Source organism: Macaca fascicularis, chromosome 10 (assembly GCF_037993035.2).
Source record: "Macaca fascicularis isolate 582-1 chromosome 10, T2T-MFA8v1.1".
Lineage (NCBI taxonomy): Eukaryota > Metazoa > Chordata > Mammalia > Primates > Cercopithecidae > Macaca > Macaca fascicularis.
In genome coordinates, this window is record NC_088384.1 from 29,161,636 (window position 1) to 29,177,154 (window position 15,519).

General features: G+C 44.7%; 1 protein-coding gene and 1 pseudogene across 15 annotated transcripts in view; one reads left to right on the top strand and one right to left on the bottom strand.

The window, feature by feature from the left end:
• SPECC1L (sperm antigen with calponin homology and coiled-coil domains 1 like) overlaps positions 1 to 10,863 on the bottom strand; it is a 147,439-nt gene extending 136,576 nt beyond the window's left edge. For 4 of the 15 annotated variants that reach the window (XR_012418956.1, XR_012418959.1, XM_065522425.2 and 1 more), the window contains exon 1: positions 10,683 to 10,863. The gene's annotated coding sequence lies outside the window, so the exon portion shown is untranslated. Of the gene's footprint in view, positions 1 to 4,877; positions 4,982 to 10,069 lie in introns of all 15 variants that reach the window. The other 11 variants (XR_012418955.1, XR_012418957.1, XM_074004273.1 and 8 more) reach the window with 5 other exon arrangements.
• Positions 10,864 to 11,231: 368 nt separating this feature from the next.
• Positions 11,232 to 12,303, top strand: LOC102136572 (small ribosomal subunit protein eS10-like; annotated as a pseudogene).
• The last annotated feature ends 3,216 nt before the right edge of the window (positions 12,304 to 15,519 follow it).

The following is a 15,519-nucleotide window of genomic DNA, read 5'->3' on the forward strand; positions in this document are numbered from 1 at the left end:
CTAACCATATCAGCAGTTTGTGTGGAAGTAGGTAAGCAAAACACTATTTGTTATTATGCAAATCAAGGCATTGGAGATGCTGTCTCTATATGTACAAGGGGAGGCTGATGACACCCCAATTCATTTTCAATTTCTCAAAGCAGGTTGGCAGGCAGCATCTAGGAAGGAGAGAGCGAGCAGATGATGCAGACAGAGCACTGAGAAATTCCTCAGTAACGCATGAGAGTTAATGTGTCAGTCCCCTTGCCTGTATGTCATCCTTTAGACACCAATTCAAGACAGCATAATTCAAAAAAGAAATGAGGAAGAAAAAGATGATGGGGGCAGAAGGAAAAGGGAAGGGAACTTGTCACTTCACGATGTGGAGACTGTCACAAACTGTGGCGAATGGAAAACTACAGCCGGGCGTGGTGGCTCACACCTGTAATCCCAGCACTTTGGAAGGCTGAGGAGGGGAGATCACTTGAGGTCCGAAGTTCGAGAACAGCCTGACCAACGTGGTGAAATCACGTCTTTACTAAAAATACAAAAATTTAGCTGGGCGTGGTGGCACATGCCTATAATCTCAGCTACTCGGAAGGCAGAGGCATGAAAATCGCTTGAACCCAGGAGGCGGAGGTTGCACTGAGCCGAGATTGTGCCACAGCCTGGGTGACAGAGCGAGACTCCATCTCCAAAAATAAAGAAAAGAAAAGAAAACTATAGAGACTCTAGCGAGCAAAGAGGCAGTCCTCCATCACTGGGAGGCCCAAGCAGAACAGCCTATGAAGTAGGGAGCATAGCAGAGCTTTAGCTTGAACACCTCAACTCATCAGGTGTCCTGATTTCTTGAGTTAGCACACAAAATGAAGTGGCAAAATCTGCTGACTTAACACTCAGGGATTACTACCTGCCTTGCGTGCCATTTGGAAACAAATATTTTTATTTGTTTGTTTTGAAATAGGGTCTCACTCTATCACCCAGGTTGGAGTGCAGTGCTTCAATCACAACTCACTGCAGCCTCAATCTCCCAGATTCAAGGGATCCTCCCACCTCAGCCTCCTGAGTAGCTGGGATCACAGGCAAGTGCCACCATGCCCGACTAATTTTTTTTTTTTTTAATTTTTAGTAGAGATGAGGTCTCACTATGTTGCCCGAGATGGTCTTCAACTCCTGGGCTCAAGCAATCCTCCCTCCTTGGCCTCCCAAAGTGGTGGGATTACAGGTGTGAGCCACTGTGCCCAGCCTGGAAACCAAGAAATGGATCTCTAACTGAAGTCCCAAATAGGAAACCCTGAGCTTTTGGGGATACTTAATTTTTTCATCTCCTCCAATTTAAAGTGGCAAATAAGGACAGGCATAGTGGCTCTTGCCTGTAATCCCAGCACTTTGGGAGGCCAAGGTCAGGAGTTCGAAACCAGCCTGGTCAACATGGTGAAACCCCCATCTCTACTAAAAATATAAAAATTAGCTGGGTGTGGTGGCACTCGCCTGTGATCCCAGCTACTCAGGAGACTGAGACAGGTAAATCACTTGAACCTAGGAGGCGGAGGCTGCAGTGAGCCGAGATCGTGCCACTGCACTCCAGCTTGGGCAACAGACTGAGACTCCATCTCAAAAAAAAATAAATACAGTGGCATATGAAAGAGGACGCAGGTTTTGGAAGTGTGTAGATGCCTCAAAGGTCAGCATTTGATCTTACTGCCTATGAGTTCCCAGTAAAAGCAGAACATGTGAAAGGACTCTAAGGCACAAAAATACAGTTGGATAGTCTTGGGCAGGCAAGAGGAAAGCTGAGTAAATATGTGTCTAAAACGTGCAGTTCTAGGCTGGGCACAGTGGCTTACACATGTAATCCTAGCACTTTAGGAGACCGGGGCAGGAGAATCACTTGAGCCCAGGAGTGCGAGATCAGCTTGGGCAACATAGTGAGACCCTGTCTCTACAAAAATAAAAATTAGCTGTGGTGACAAGTACCTGTAGTCCCAACTACTCAGGATGCTGAGGCGGGAAAATCACTTGAGCCCTAGAGGTGGAGGTTGCAGTGAGCTATGATTGCACCATTGTTGCCCTCCAGCCTGGGCAACAGAACAAGACCTAAAATAATAATAATAAATATTATTATTTATTATTTTTCTAAAATAATATAATTTTCTAAAATAATAATAATAATAATAATGATAAAATGTACATTTCTAACTTCATTTCAAAGTTAAGGCCAGGTTCAGTGGCTCATGCCTGTAGCCCCAGTATTTGGGAGACCGAGGCAAGAAGACCACTTGAGCCCAGGAATTCAAGACCAGCCTGTGCAAAATAATGAAACCCTGTCTCTAAATAAAAATAAAATAAAATAAAAAGTAAAGTCAAATTTTTTTTTAAAAATCAGAACAGAAACGTTGAACTGCATTACTTCTAGGCCCAACAGAGTAGGCGTTAGCACAGGAATATCTCTATACAATCTGCCCTGGCAGGAAGGAAATAATTTCTTCCAGGCTTAACCACTCTAGGTGACCCAGATTATTTTAAATTACAGCATCAACAATTTAAAGCAGGTTTTACTGTAAGGCACAATCTCAATAATTAATAGGGCAATATAATAAATACATAAAAGCTCAGGAAGAAAACAAGACTCTTGAATGGGCCCGAAAGTTTTGCCATGTTCCCCAAAGTACTCTTAGTTGCATCCATCAAAACCTTCCAACACATACACATATACCTCACTCATCCTTTTGTGAAGAGTGTCTATTAATCACTAGATTAAGAGGATTTGGATAAAATGTATAAATGTACAAACTTTGCTACCAAGGATGGACACATTTACTTTTCTAGCTCATCAGTTTATGTCCTAGAAAAACTCCAGATCCACATATACCAGCTGTTTTCTATTTTTCATTTTATGATAGTGTTTTCGCTTTCACGTGCAAAGTGACTAATACTAATACCGACTACAGTAATTTAAGTAACACCATTTAGAGTAATTTTGTCTTTAGTACTTTATACTATTAAGAAAGCCACCAACGATTCAAGCTGCACTCACTGGTGAAACCCTATGCTATATATGTAATTAATTTATTTCCTAAATTCTTATCTTCCTCCACCCCCTCCATTGGAAAATAAACTCTAAGAATGCAAAAGTTTTTGTGTGTTTTGTTCAGTGCTTAAAGCAGTGCCTGACTCGTAACAGTCAATTTCTGCTAACTTTGATGAATGAATGATATATTTATATTATGCAGTATTACTATGAAGCCATTAAACACAATGAGTTAGAGTGATACCAGCTAATTTAATGGAATTTCCAGAAGTATGAAGTTAAGAAAACAAGAAGAAAAGTGTCAAAAATATGATCCCACAATTTTTTTTTCTTCCCTGAAGCAGAGTCTTGGTCTGTCACCCAGGCTATAGTATAGTGGTGCCATCATGTCTCACTGCAACCTCAAACTTCTGGGCTCAGGGAATCCTTGTCCTTCAGCCTCCCAAGTAGCTGGGACTACAGGTGTGTGCCACAATGCCCAGTTAATTTATTTTAAATAATTTTTTGTTGAGACAGGGTCTCCCTATGTTGCCCAGGGTGGTCTCAAACTACTAGGCTCAAGTGATCCTCCCACCTCAGCTTCCCAAAGTGTTGGGATTACAGGTGTGAGCCACTGTGCCCAGCCTAATCCCACTTTTTAAAAAGTATACCCCAAAATCCATACACTAGTGAGGAAGTGGAGAACGTGGAATCCTCATACACAGAATGTAAAATGGTACAGCTCTGGAAAACATTTTAGCAGTTTCTCAAAATGTTTAACATAGCTACTACACGACCCAGCAATTCAACTCCTACATATATACCTAAGAGAAGTGAAAGGATTATGTCCACACAAAAATTTGCAGCGGAACTTGTATATACTTGCTCACAGTAGCATTATTCATAACAGCCCAAAGTGGCAAAAACGCAAATGTTCATCAACTGATGAACAAATAATGAACTATCATTCAGCCATATAAGAAATGAAGTGCTAATACACGCTACAACAGGGATAGACCTTGATAACATTATGCTAAATGAAAACAGCCAGACAAAAAGTCGCATGTTGAATGACTCCATTTATATAAAATACCTAGAATAGGCAAATCCAGAGACACAAAGATCAGTGACTGCCCAGAGCCAGAGGGAGTGGTGAACGTGAAATGACTACTAATGAGTAGAGACTTCTTTTTGAGGTATTGAAAATGTTATGGAATCAGACAGTAGTGATCCATGCATAACTTTGTGAATATACCAAAAACCACTTGAAAGGTACATTTTAAAAGCCTGAACTTTAAAGTATGTGAATTTTATCTCCATAAACCTGTTATTTTGTTAGTATATGCTTATTTGCAAATGAATACCTGGATAATGAGGAATAATAGGAAAGGCTAATCACAACCCTGGTGATAGGGTACAGGAGACTGGGAGAGGAAGGTAAGTGTTGGGGTAGAAAAAGACAAAAAATAAAAGACTAAAACAATAATCCAGGGCCAGAGGCGATGGGTTGGGGGATGGAGCAACTCTAAGTGTACAAAGAAATGAGCATAAATCATAAAAATGAGGGAACTAGGGTTGAAAAATCCAGCAAGTAGTTTGTAATGGGGGAGAGGAAGCAAACCTAAGTAACTGCAATGATTCAATGGAGTTTGCAGAAAATGCAGAAGGGAGAGAAAAACAACGAAAAAATGGGGCAGAAGATTTAAAATTGGCTCTACCCCACCAAAGTTTCAAAAAGCATGAAAGAAGAAAATTCAATTGCTCCTGGGCAAGAATTCTTGGGCCCAGTGGGGTAGAACCAAACCATGATAAGGAGACACCAGTGTTTTGTAAGCAAGAGATTATATTAAGGAGAGAAAAGAGCATTTATTGGGAGAAAAGGTCTCACGGTGATTGTTCTGGAATAAAGTAGCCCCATCAGACTGCCTCAGGAATTCATGGTGGAAGAGGTGCCACTGGAAAATGGCTTAGTTGGGATCTTCCCTGAGAACACTAGAAGAGAGAGAGGAAGAATAGAATAGCTTTAAATTTTAGCAGATATTTATTTTTCTTGTTTAATTAAAATAAACCTTATTGACCTATTTTTTGAGAGACTGGGGTCTTGCAATGCTGCCCAAGCTGAGCTCAAACTCCTAGGCTCAAGAGATTCTCCCACTTCAGCCTCCTGAACAGCTGGCACTACAGGTGCGCACCACTGGGCCCAGCGTCATGGCTATTTCTTGACAAATCTTGACAATGCCACCAGCATGTTTTTCTTTAGAGACAGAGTTTCACTTTGTAGCCCAGGCTGGAGAGCAGTGGTCTGATCCTAGCTTACTGCAGCCTCAAACACCTGGGCTCAAGAGATCCCCCTGCCTCAGCCTCTCAAGTAGCTGAGACTACAGGTGTGTACCACCACACTCGGCTAATTATAAAATGTTTATTTGTAGAGACAGGGTCTCACTATGTTGCCCAGGCTGGTCTTGAACTCTTGGCCTCAAGCAATCCTCTCCTCTTCACCTCCCAAAGCCCTGAAATCACAGGTATGAGCCATCACATCCAGGCTACCACCAGTTTCTTTGCATACTTCTTTCCGAGGCTTGACCAACACCTTTACTTTCTTTTGTGTACAGCTCAGCATTTAAAAAAGAAAAGTTTAGGCTGGGCACAATGGTTAATGCCTGTAATCCCAAGACTTAGGGCGGCCAAGGCGGGAGGTTTGCTTGAACCCAGGAGTTCCACACCAGCCTGGGCAAGACGGTGAGACCATGACTCTCCAAAACAATTTTTGAAAATGAGCCAGGTGTGCTGGTGCGGGCCTGCAGTCCCAGCTAGTGAGACAGCTAAGGCAAGAGGAACCCTTGAGCCCAGGAATTCAAGGCTATGGTGAGCTGTGTTCACCACTCCAGCCTGGGTAATAGGGTGAGACCCAGTCTCTGAAAACAATTAAAAATAAAAAAAGTTTAATAACGAGTCTTCTTTTTAGAGGCAATGTATTTTTCCTCTTTAACTTTTTGTTTTCCTTAGGCTATACGCACAATAGACAAAGTTGAAATTTAATCTTAATCTCTTAAATCCTTACTATTCAAACACATCAAACTTAAAAAAAAGGTGAAAGGTGTACAAGAAAAAAAGGGAAGTAATCTGTGCCAAATGCACATTCCTTCCAGAATTTGGGACAAAAATGATGCCTACCTGGTCTCTGGGTGCTAAAATAAGACATTAGAGACACTCCCCTCCTTCAAGAAATAAGACTGGAATCAGACGCTAAGATACAATTAAATAGACTTTGAAAGTTGGTATGCACTACTGGGAAGTGTCTCACAGCTGGCAGGGTCAAGTGCAACTAGAATAAAAGCTCCTAAGGGCAGGATTTAAGTGGCCCATTTCCTCTGTAACAGTGCCATGCCCAGCACTGTACCAGCACAAAAGATTGAACAACTTTCTGTCAAGCCACACACTTACGGTCTCATCGTGCAGTGGAGGCCGCAGACGAGACACAGTGTGCCAAATCCCGAATGTACAGGGTACCAGACAAGTCTGCAGGAGGCAGGAGGACTAGGGAAGCCTTCCAGACAAGGTAATGCCTGAGCTGAGCCGTTTTTCTTTTGAGTCTGGAACATTAATTTAATTGGAGGAAAACAAGGGACATGAAAAGGGCAAGGAAATAAGAAAATGAGCTGAGTTTTGAAGGCAATGATCAGATGAAGTGAGAGAAGAATATTCCAGCAGAGGGAGACAAGGAGACTGGAGAGATTTCAAGGGGCCAAGAGCTGTTCGTTGCAGCTCAGTGAAGCACCTAAACAGAGATGGGGGAAGGAGAACAGGGGTCAAAGGCCAGTATTGAAGTGTTCTGGATACCAAGCTAAGGAGACCTTATTACGAAGGTAGGGGGGCTGTTGAAGGGTTTAAATGGGAGAGTGACTGTGAACAGATTAATAGTTTGGGAAGATACAGGCAGAAGTAAAGCTCAGGATTTAACCAAAAACTAAAGGACAGAACCACAACGAAGATATTAGAAAAGATCAGGAAAAACACTGTTAAAAGATATTCACTCTCTTCTCTTATTTACAGATTTCCTTTATGGAGTTACCAAATTATCTTTGAAAATAGAGAACTCAGAAGTGGCTGAGAGCAGTCAAGTCTTCAGAATGTAAAAACTACTATTCTGAAAAAGTAGATATTACATTATTAATTTCAATTCAAGATGCTTTAAAAATGTGCCTTTTGATATACTGCAGGTTTTAAGACTATGCCACAATAACTCTAAACCTTATTTGAGATTAACAGAAAAGCACTATAAATTTTAAAGGCTTGACAGACACAGGGATCATCTCTTATGTTCACTTTGGAACAGATCGTAACTGTCCTTCCCCCTCGACATACCCAAAATACATTATTTAAGCCTACTTTCTTAATGGTCATGTTATTTCACAGCAAAAGACTGAGGTCACAGTGATTTCTGAACTGATAGAAAACACCGTGGGGTTTCTTTACCTCGCAGCTAGTCTATTCAGCACTAACAATTCCAAGCACCAGAAGGAATTTCCCTGCCTAGGCTTATTTTGTTGGCACACCACAACACAAAAAAATCTCCTGGGGCCAGGTGAGGTGGCTCGTGCCTGTAATCCCAGCACTTTGGGAGGCCGAGGCGGGCAGATCACCTGAGGTCGGGAGTTCCAGACCAGCCTAATCAACATGGAGACACCCTGTCTCTACTAAAAATACAAAATTAGGCAGGGGTGGTGGCACATGCCTGTAATCCCAACTACCTGGGAGGCTGAGGCAGGAGAATCACTTGAACCCGGGAGGTGGAGGTTGTGGTGAGCCAAGATCAAGCCATTGGACTTCAGCCTGGGCAACAAGAGTGAAACTCTGTCTCAAAATAAAATATCTCCTGACATTTTATATCTAATAAGAAAAGATCGATTTAACAATGATCAGAATAGGAACATCTTTAATGCCAGGCAAACTTAACAGCTTTCTCAATGGATTTCTCAGTAGACTGTGACAAATGACCTCGAAATAAACTCATATTTACTCTAAAGAAATAATCTAAATTTGTATCTTCTTAAAAGCAAAAGCCCCAGGAACTTTTTCCTGAACTCCCTAACAGCAGCAAAACAAGAGACTCTTTGCTCTCTTTATTTTTAAAAATCACAATAACTAACCTTGTATTTGCTACTTACATTTACCATATATCACCATTTACTATCACCATCATTTCATAAAAGATGCTTTATTTTAACACCAAGAAAGTAGGACTTCTTTTTTAGAAAGGACAGTCCTTCAATCGAATAAATTTAATTGTATAAAACGACTCCCAATATTGTCCTTTTTTTCTTATTTCTGTTCCCTTACTGAGCTGAGCAGTTTGCATAATACCACACGCAGGTTAGTCATGTGATTTAAATATGTATACGACAGTAATTTTGATACTATCACTTAAATCATTCGAAATATCAGATGCATTGTGAGTCAAGTCAGTTATAGAGAACCACTGCTTCAGAGAAATCACATCTGAGGAGGAAACACTGCAGATACACCTCCTAAAAGTTCATGTTTAAAACAGAAATTTTGATACAAACTTCACTTTAACTACAACTGTAATTGAAATTATTACGGTTATTCTCCACTCACTAGATACCACACTTGACACTCAAGTATTTGGTTGGCTGCCAACGTGCACCAGTGATAAAGCTTTCCTATGGCACAGCATTCACTTTCTTACTGAAAATGTCAAGAAAACCCCTACACACCTGCAACCATTAGGAAGCATTCTCCAGCGATCTAAAAAGTCGCTGAGTCAGCTAAGCGACTCTGTGTGGTGTACACTAAATCAAAGGGGAAAAGGTGTTTTTCTGGAGGAAAAAACACTGGATTAGCCATTTATTCATAGAAACAATTTTACCAACAGTTCTTCTCCTTTCACTATATACCCTTCTATATTGGTTTATTTTATAACATACATGTATAATGTAATGGCTGTGTTTTGGGTTTTTTTTCCTTTTTTGAGAGGGAGCCTCATTCTGTCGCCCAGGGTGGAATGCAGTGGCGAGACCTCGGTTCACTGCACCCTCTGCCTCCTAAGCAATTCTCCTGCCTTGGCCTCTCGAGCCGCTGGGATCACAAGCATGTGCCACCACGCCCGGCTAATTTTTCATTTTTTGTAGAGACGGGGTTTCACCATGTTGACCAGGCTGTTATCGAACTCCTGACCTCAAGTGATCTGCCCGCCTCGGCCTCCTAAACTACTGAGATTACAGGCGTCAGCCACCACGCTCTGCCTTGTTATGTCTAGTTTTTGTTTTTTTGAGACGGAGTCTGGCTCTGTCGCCCAGGCTGGAGTACAGTGGCGCAAAATGGCTCACTGCAACCTCCGTCTCCCCGGTTCAAGCGATTCTCCTGCTTCACCCTCCTGAGTAGCTGGGATTACAGACGCGTGCCACCACGCCCGGCTAATTTTTGTATTTTTAGTAGAGACAGGATTTCACCATGTTGGTCAGGCTGGTCTTGATCTCCTGACTTCAGGTGATTCGCTGGCCCCCGCCTGCGGAAGTGCTGGGATTACAGGCGTGAGCCAACGCGCCTGGCTTGGTTTTTAATTATGAAGAAAAAATTACTAAAGTCCCTCTGGTATCACCTATATTGGCAAAACTGCAGTCCCCCTCTACTCCCCGAAGCCACCAGAAATGACTGCTGTTGTCTACAAAGCCTATAGCTCTGATTTCATCGCAAGATGTGTCCTACTGGGTTAGAGCAATCGTCATTTTTTAAAGGCTTGTATCTGTTATGAGCTTGGGAAATATTATCAATGGCTTAAGAGGCTCTTTGGACAAAAGAAAACACTGTTCCCTGAAATCACCTGGGCAGTATTCACGGGAATCTTTTCCTCGCCCTTCCTGTACTTGGGACAAATGATCAAGGACATCAACAAATCAAGGTTCCCTGCATTTGAATGATCACAGAATTTTTGCGTGTTCTGTAAATGTGCTAAAACTACTGGAAACTGATTTCTTTTCGTCATCTCCAGGACAGCTTGCCCAACGTGCCTGGTGACTATGATGTCTTAGACTTAACTACTTAAGGTACTACAATTACCAAATTCCTGGAAACGCAAAATTCCTCAGCCAGGCACCGGATTATTCATATCCAACCTGATGCAATTAACCTCCTCTCAAGAAGAAAGGACGTTCCGTCCGCCTGGGGCGCCGGCCACAGCAGAAGCAGCACCCGCAGCAGGCCCGGGGTCCGCCGCCCGCGGCCCCTGCTGCCCGCGCTGCGCCCTTGGGGCCACTGAACAACGCCGTCCCCGCCCCAGGCAGGGGACCCAGGAGATGGGGCGGCAGCCCCAGCCTCTCCTGTAGCGCCCGAAAGGCAAGCACGAGGGTCGCACCCGACCTGTCAGCAGACAGACGAGCCGCAAGCAGGGTCGCAGAACCAGATGAACCCCAACACCAACGGACGGAGGCCCGTGGGTCTGCGCGGCGAAGGCTGCGGGTAGTCCCAAGAGCCCCAGAGCCCAGAATGAGGACGGCGCGGGAAGAGAAAGGCGCAGGCGCGGGACACACTGGAGGGGCCCAGGAGTAGGGACGGCGCAGGCGCGGGGCCTGCCGGGGTCTGCGGGGACGCCCGGGCGCGGCCGCGCGGGCGGCGCTGAGGCGATAAACCAACCCGCCAGCGAACACTGCGGGAACCCGGCCGTGACTCTTACCGCGCAGCACCGCATCGCTCTCTCGCAATCTCCTGGTTGGGCTGGGCGGAGAGCTCACCCGGTGGCTCAGCAGAGACCCGTTGAGTCCGGCCTCAGGGCAGCAGCCAACCCCGCGGCGCCGTTTGCCGGGCCCGCCCTGCCTCCCTCGCGGCCCCCGCCCTTGGACCGCCCCTTCGCGCCCAGCGGGCCTGCGGCCGCCTGCGCAGGCGCCGTGTGAGCCCCGCCCACATTCCTTCACTGCGCAGGCGCTGCTGTCCCCCCAATCTCTAGCTCGCGTTCCTCCGGCACTGGGTCGCGCAGGCGCCCTGCTACTCGGTCGCTCAAGAAAAAGAAAAAATAGCCGGCCAGCCGGTGCGCATGCGTTAGGTCTTGGGCTGGAGCCTGGCAAGACCGGTCGCTTCAGAGGCCCCACTGGACCCTGCGGAATGATGCTCAGAGTCAGCTAGTCCCAAAGGCGCTCCTCAGCGTGTTTACCGTGTGCCAAGGACTGTCCTAGGCATGAGCCAGACAGTGGTGAGGAAAACACAAAGCCCTGTCCTACTGGCGCTCTGGGTACATAAGGAACAGACAAATAAGCGAGCAATATATATATATAATATTAAAGAAATTCTGGTAGAGTTCGAGTTCCATCGGCCCCCCATCCGGACCACCCTGCCGCCTTAGCGGCTGCTCCTCCCCAGAATGCTTATGCCTAAGAAGAGGCTTGCCATTTATGAACTCCTTTTTAAGGAGGAAGTCACCGTGGTCAAGAAGGATGTCCACCTGCCTAAGCACCTGGAACTGGCAGATAAGAATGTGCCCGGCCAGGCGCGGTGGCTCACGCCTGTAATCCCAGCACTTTGGGAGGCCGAGGTGGGCGGATCACGAGTTCAGGAGTTCAAGACCAGCCTGGCCAAGATGGTGAAACCCCGTGTCTACTAAAAATACAAAAATATTAGCTGGGCGCGGTGGCAGACACCTGTAATCCCAGCTAGTCGGGAGGCTGAGGCAGAAGAATTGCTTGAACCCAGGGAGCGGAGGTTGCAGTGAGCCAACATCGCACCCCTGCACTCCAGACTGGGCGACAGAGTGAGACTTATCTCAAATAAAAAAAAAAAGAATGTGCTCAACGTTCATGTCATGAAGGCCATGCAGTCTTTCAAGTCCGGAGGCTACTACATGAAGGAACAGTTTGCCTGAAGACATTTCTACTGGTACCTTATCAATAAGGGTATCCAGTATCTTCGTGATTATCTTCATCTGCCCCCGGAGATTGTGCCTGCCACCCTACACTGCAGCCGTCCAGGGACTGGCAGGCCTAGTCCTAAAGGTCTGGAGGGTGAGCGACCTGCAAGACTCACAAGAGGGGAAGCCGACAGAGATACATACAGAGGGAGTGCTGTGCCTCCTGGTGCTGACAAGAAAGCCCAGGCTGGGACTGGGTCAACAACCGAATTCCAGTTTACAGGTGGATTTGGTCGTGGACGCAGTCAGCCACCTCAGTAAAATTGAAGAGGATTATTTTGCATTGAATAAACTTACAGTCAAAAAACTTAAAAAAAAAAAGAAAAAAAATTATATGATGTCACAAATGACCCCATTGCAATGATCATACAGGTTTTTTTCCTTTGATAGTTTGTACTACTTTAATAGTTTTTTCTTTTATGACATCATCTTAATTTCCTAAAAACGACAACGTGGTCGTGATACATGTTTAATCCATTGCTGGATTATTTGCTAATATTTTATTTAGCATTTTTGCATATATGTCCATAAGAAGTTAGTCTATACTTTTACCTCCTTGTACTATTGATGTCTGGTTTGGTATTAAGCCTACACTAAATTCACAATGAGTTGGGGAGAATTCCATTTGCTTCTTTTTCTGAAAGATGATATAGGCTGGGCACTGTGGTTCATACTTGTAATTCTAGCACTTTGGGAGGCTGAGGTGGGCAGATTACCTGAGGTCAGGAGTTCAAGAACAGCCTGGCCAATATGGTGAAACCCCATCGCTACTAAAAATACAAAAAATTAGCTGGGTGCACCTGTAATCCCAGCTACTCTGGAGGCTGAGGCAGGAGAATCGCTTGAACCTCCGAAGTGGAGGTTGCAGTGAGCCGCGATCATGCCCCTGCACTCCAGTCTGGGATACAGAGTGAGACTTCATCTCAAAAATTAATTAATTAATTAATTTTTAAAAATTATGTAGAAGATAAAAACTTCATGTTCTTTTTAATGTTTGCTGGACTTGTCTATAAAATCATCTGGGCCGGCCGGGCGCGGTGGCTCAAGCCTGTAATCCCAGCACTTTGGGAGGCCGAGACGGGCGGATCACGAGGTCAGGAGTTCGAGACCATCCTGGCTAACACGGTGAAACCCCGTCTCTACTAAATAATACAAAAAACTAGCCGGGCAAGGTGGCGGGCGCCTGTAGTCCCGGCTACTCGGGAGGCTGAGGCAGGAGAATGGCGTAAAAACCCGGGAGGCAGAGCTTGCAGTGAGCTGAGATCTGGCCACTGCACTCCACCCTGGGCGAAATAGCGGGACTCCGTCTCAAAAAAAAAAAAAAAAAAAAAAAAAATCATCTGGGCCAGGTGCTTTTCTTTGGTTTTGTTTTTTTGTGAGATTTTTGAAGGGATGGGATACAGATTTTAAAATAAACCTTCAATTCTTTTAATGGTTCTAGATCTAGACAAACTTTTCTGTTTCTTCCTACTTCATTTTTTTTGAAGTTATATTTTTCTTTTGAGACAGAATTTCTCTGTTGCCCAGGCTCTACTGCAGTCACGCGATCTCGGCTCACCGCAACCTCCGCCTCCCAGGTTCAAGTGATTCTCCTACCTCAGGCTCCTGAGTAACTGGGATTACAAGCGTGAGCCACCACACCCAGCTAATTTTTGTGTTTTTTGTAGAGTTGGGGTTTTACTATGTTGGCCAGGCTGGTCTTGAACTCCTGAGGTCAGGTGATCCACCAACCTCGTCCTCCCAAAGTGCTGGGATTACAGGCGTTAGCCACCTCACTTGGCCTGAAGTTATATTTTTCTATAAAACTGTTTTGATATTTTCAAAAATCACTGGCATAACCTGGTTTATGTAATGTCGTCGTGATTTTTGTCTTAATAATATTTATTTATCATTTTTTTTGAGATTGAGCCTCACTCTGTTGCCCAGGCTAGAGTGCAGTGGCCTGATCTTGGCTCACTGTGACCTCCGCCTCCCAGGTTCAAGCGATTCTCATGCCTCAGCCTCCCGAATAGCTGGAATTACAGGCACCTGCCACCACACCCAGCTAATTTTTGTGGGTTTTTTTGTTTGTTTGTTTTGGTTTTTTTGTGTTTTTTTTTTGAGATAGAGTTTCACTTTTGTTGCCCAGGCTGGAATACAATGGCACAATCTCAGCTCACCACAACCTCCACCTCCCGGGTTCAAGCAATTCTCCTGCCTCAGCCTCCTGAGTAGCTGCGATTACAGGCATGCACCACTATACCAGGCTAATTTTATATTTTTAGTAGAGATGGGCGTTCTCCATGTTGGTCACGCTGGTCTCAAACTCTTGACCTCAGGTAATCCTCCCGCTTCAGCCTCCCAAAGTGCTAGGATTACAGAGGTGAGCCACTACGCCTGGCCATTTTTATATTTTTAGTAGAGACTGAGTTTCATCACGTTGGCCAGGCTGGTCTCAAACTCCTGACCTCAAGTGATCCGCCAGTCTTGGCCTCCCAAAGTGCTGGGATTACAGGCGAGAGCCACCACACCTGGCCTAGCCACCACGCCTAGCCCATTTATTTCTAAATAGACAACACATTTTTATATTTCAAAATTCAGAAGGCGCCATCTCAACCCCATCCCTATTCCTGTAGTTTCTCAGATGCAACCAAATATATTCAGTTTCTTGGTATCTTTCTAGAGATAGTTTATGAATATAAACAAATATCCAAATAAATATGTTCTTTTGCTTTTTAAAAAAAATACAAATGGTACTTTATTGTACATATTGATCTGTTCCTTTCTCTTTCTTTCTATTGTTTTGTTTTATTTTTTGAGACAAGGTCTTGCTCTGTGGCCTAAGCTGGAGTATAGTTGTGCAATCTGAGCTCACTGCAGCCTTGACTTCCCGGGCTCAAGTAATCCTCCCACCTCAGCCTCCCGAGTAGCTGAGGGACATGCCACCAAGCCCGGATAATTTTTTTATGTGTTGTAGAGGCAGAGTTTCACCATGTTGCCCAGGCTGGTCTCAAACTCTTGGGCTCCAGTGATCTGCCCACGTAGGCCTCCCAAAGTGCTGGGATTACAGGCATGAACCACCATGCCCGGCCTCCACCTCTTATAGTGGACCTGATATTAAAATACCCACCTCCTATGATGAAAAGGAACTGAATGAGTGTGGAATCCCTAGGACCGTGCTGGCTTATAATGGGCCCTTGGGGTTTAGTTTAATAGCAAATTACAAGGTGCCCATTCCTCAAAATCTTCTATAGACATCTTCCAGGAAACTGCCATGGATAAATATCTGCAAATCAAAGCAAAACTTTAGGGACAAACTACATCAGTCTTCACCTGTGAATTTTGCATCTATGATGCAAATGACACTCCCTCTAAAGTGTTACCCTTCTGTAGTGCACTACCTGGGCAACTGTCCTCAGCAAAGTTAGAGTAATCTGCAGGAACTGAGTGGTGGCTGCCCCCTTTACAGAGGCATAAGTTTTCAACTTGCCACAGTCTGCACCCTTCCGCTTTGTGCTGTGCCTGGTCCATTTTACTCACTGATATTATCCAACATCTGAAGGTGTTTAAGTTTGACCATTGACCTCTCATTTCATAGTGAACTTCAGAGAGGTGAAAGGATTCACCCAAGATC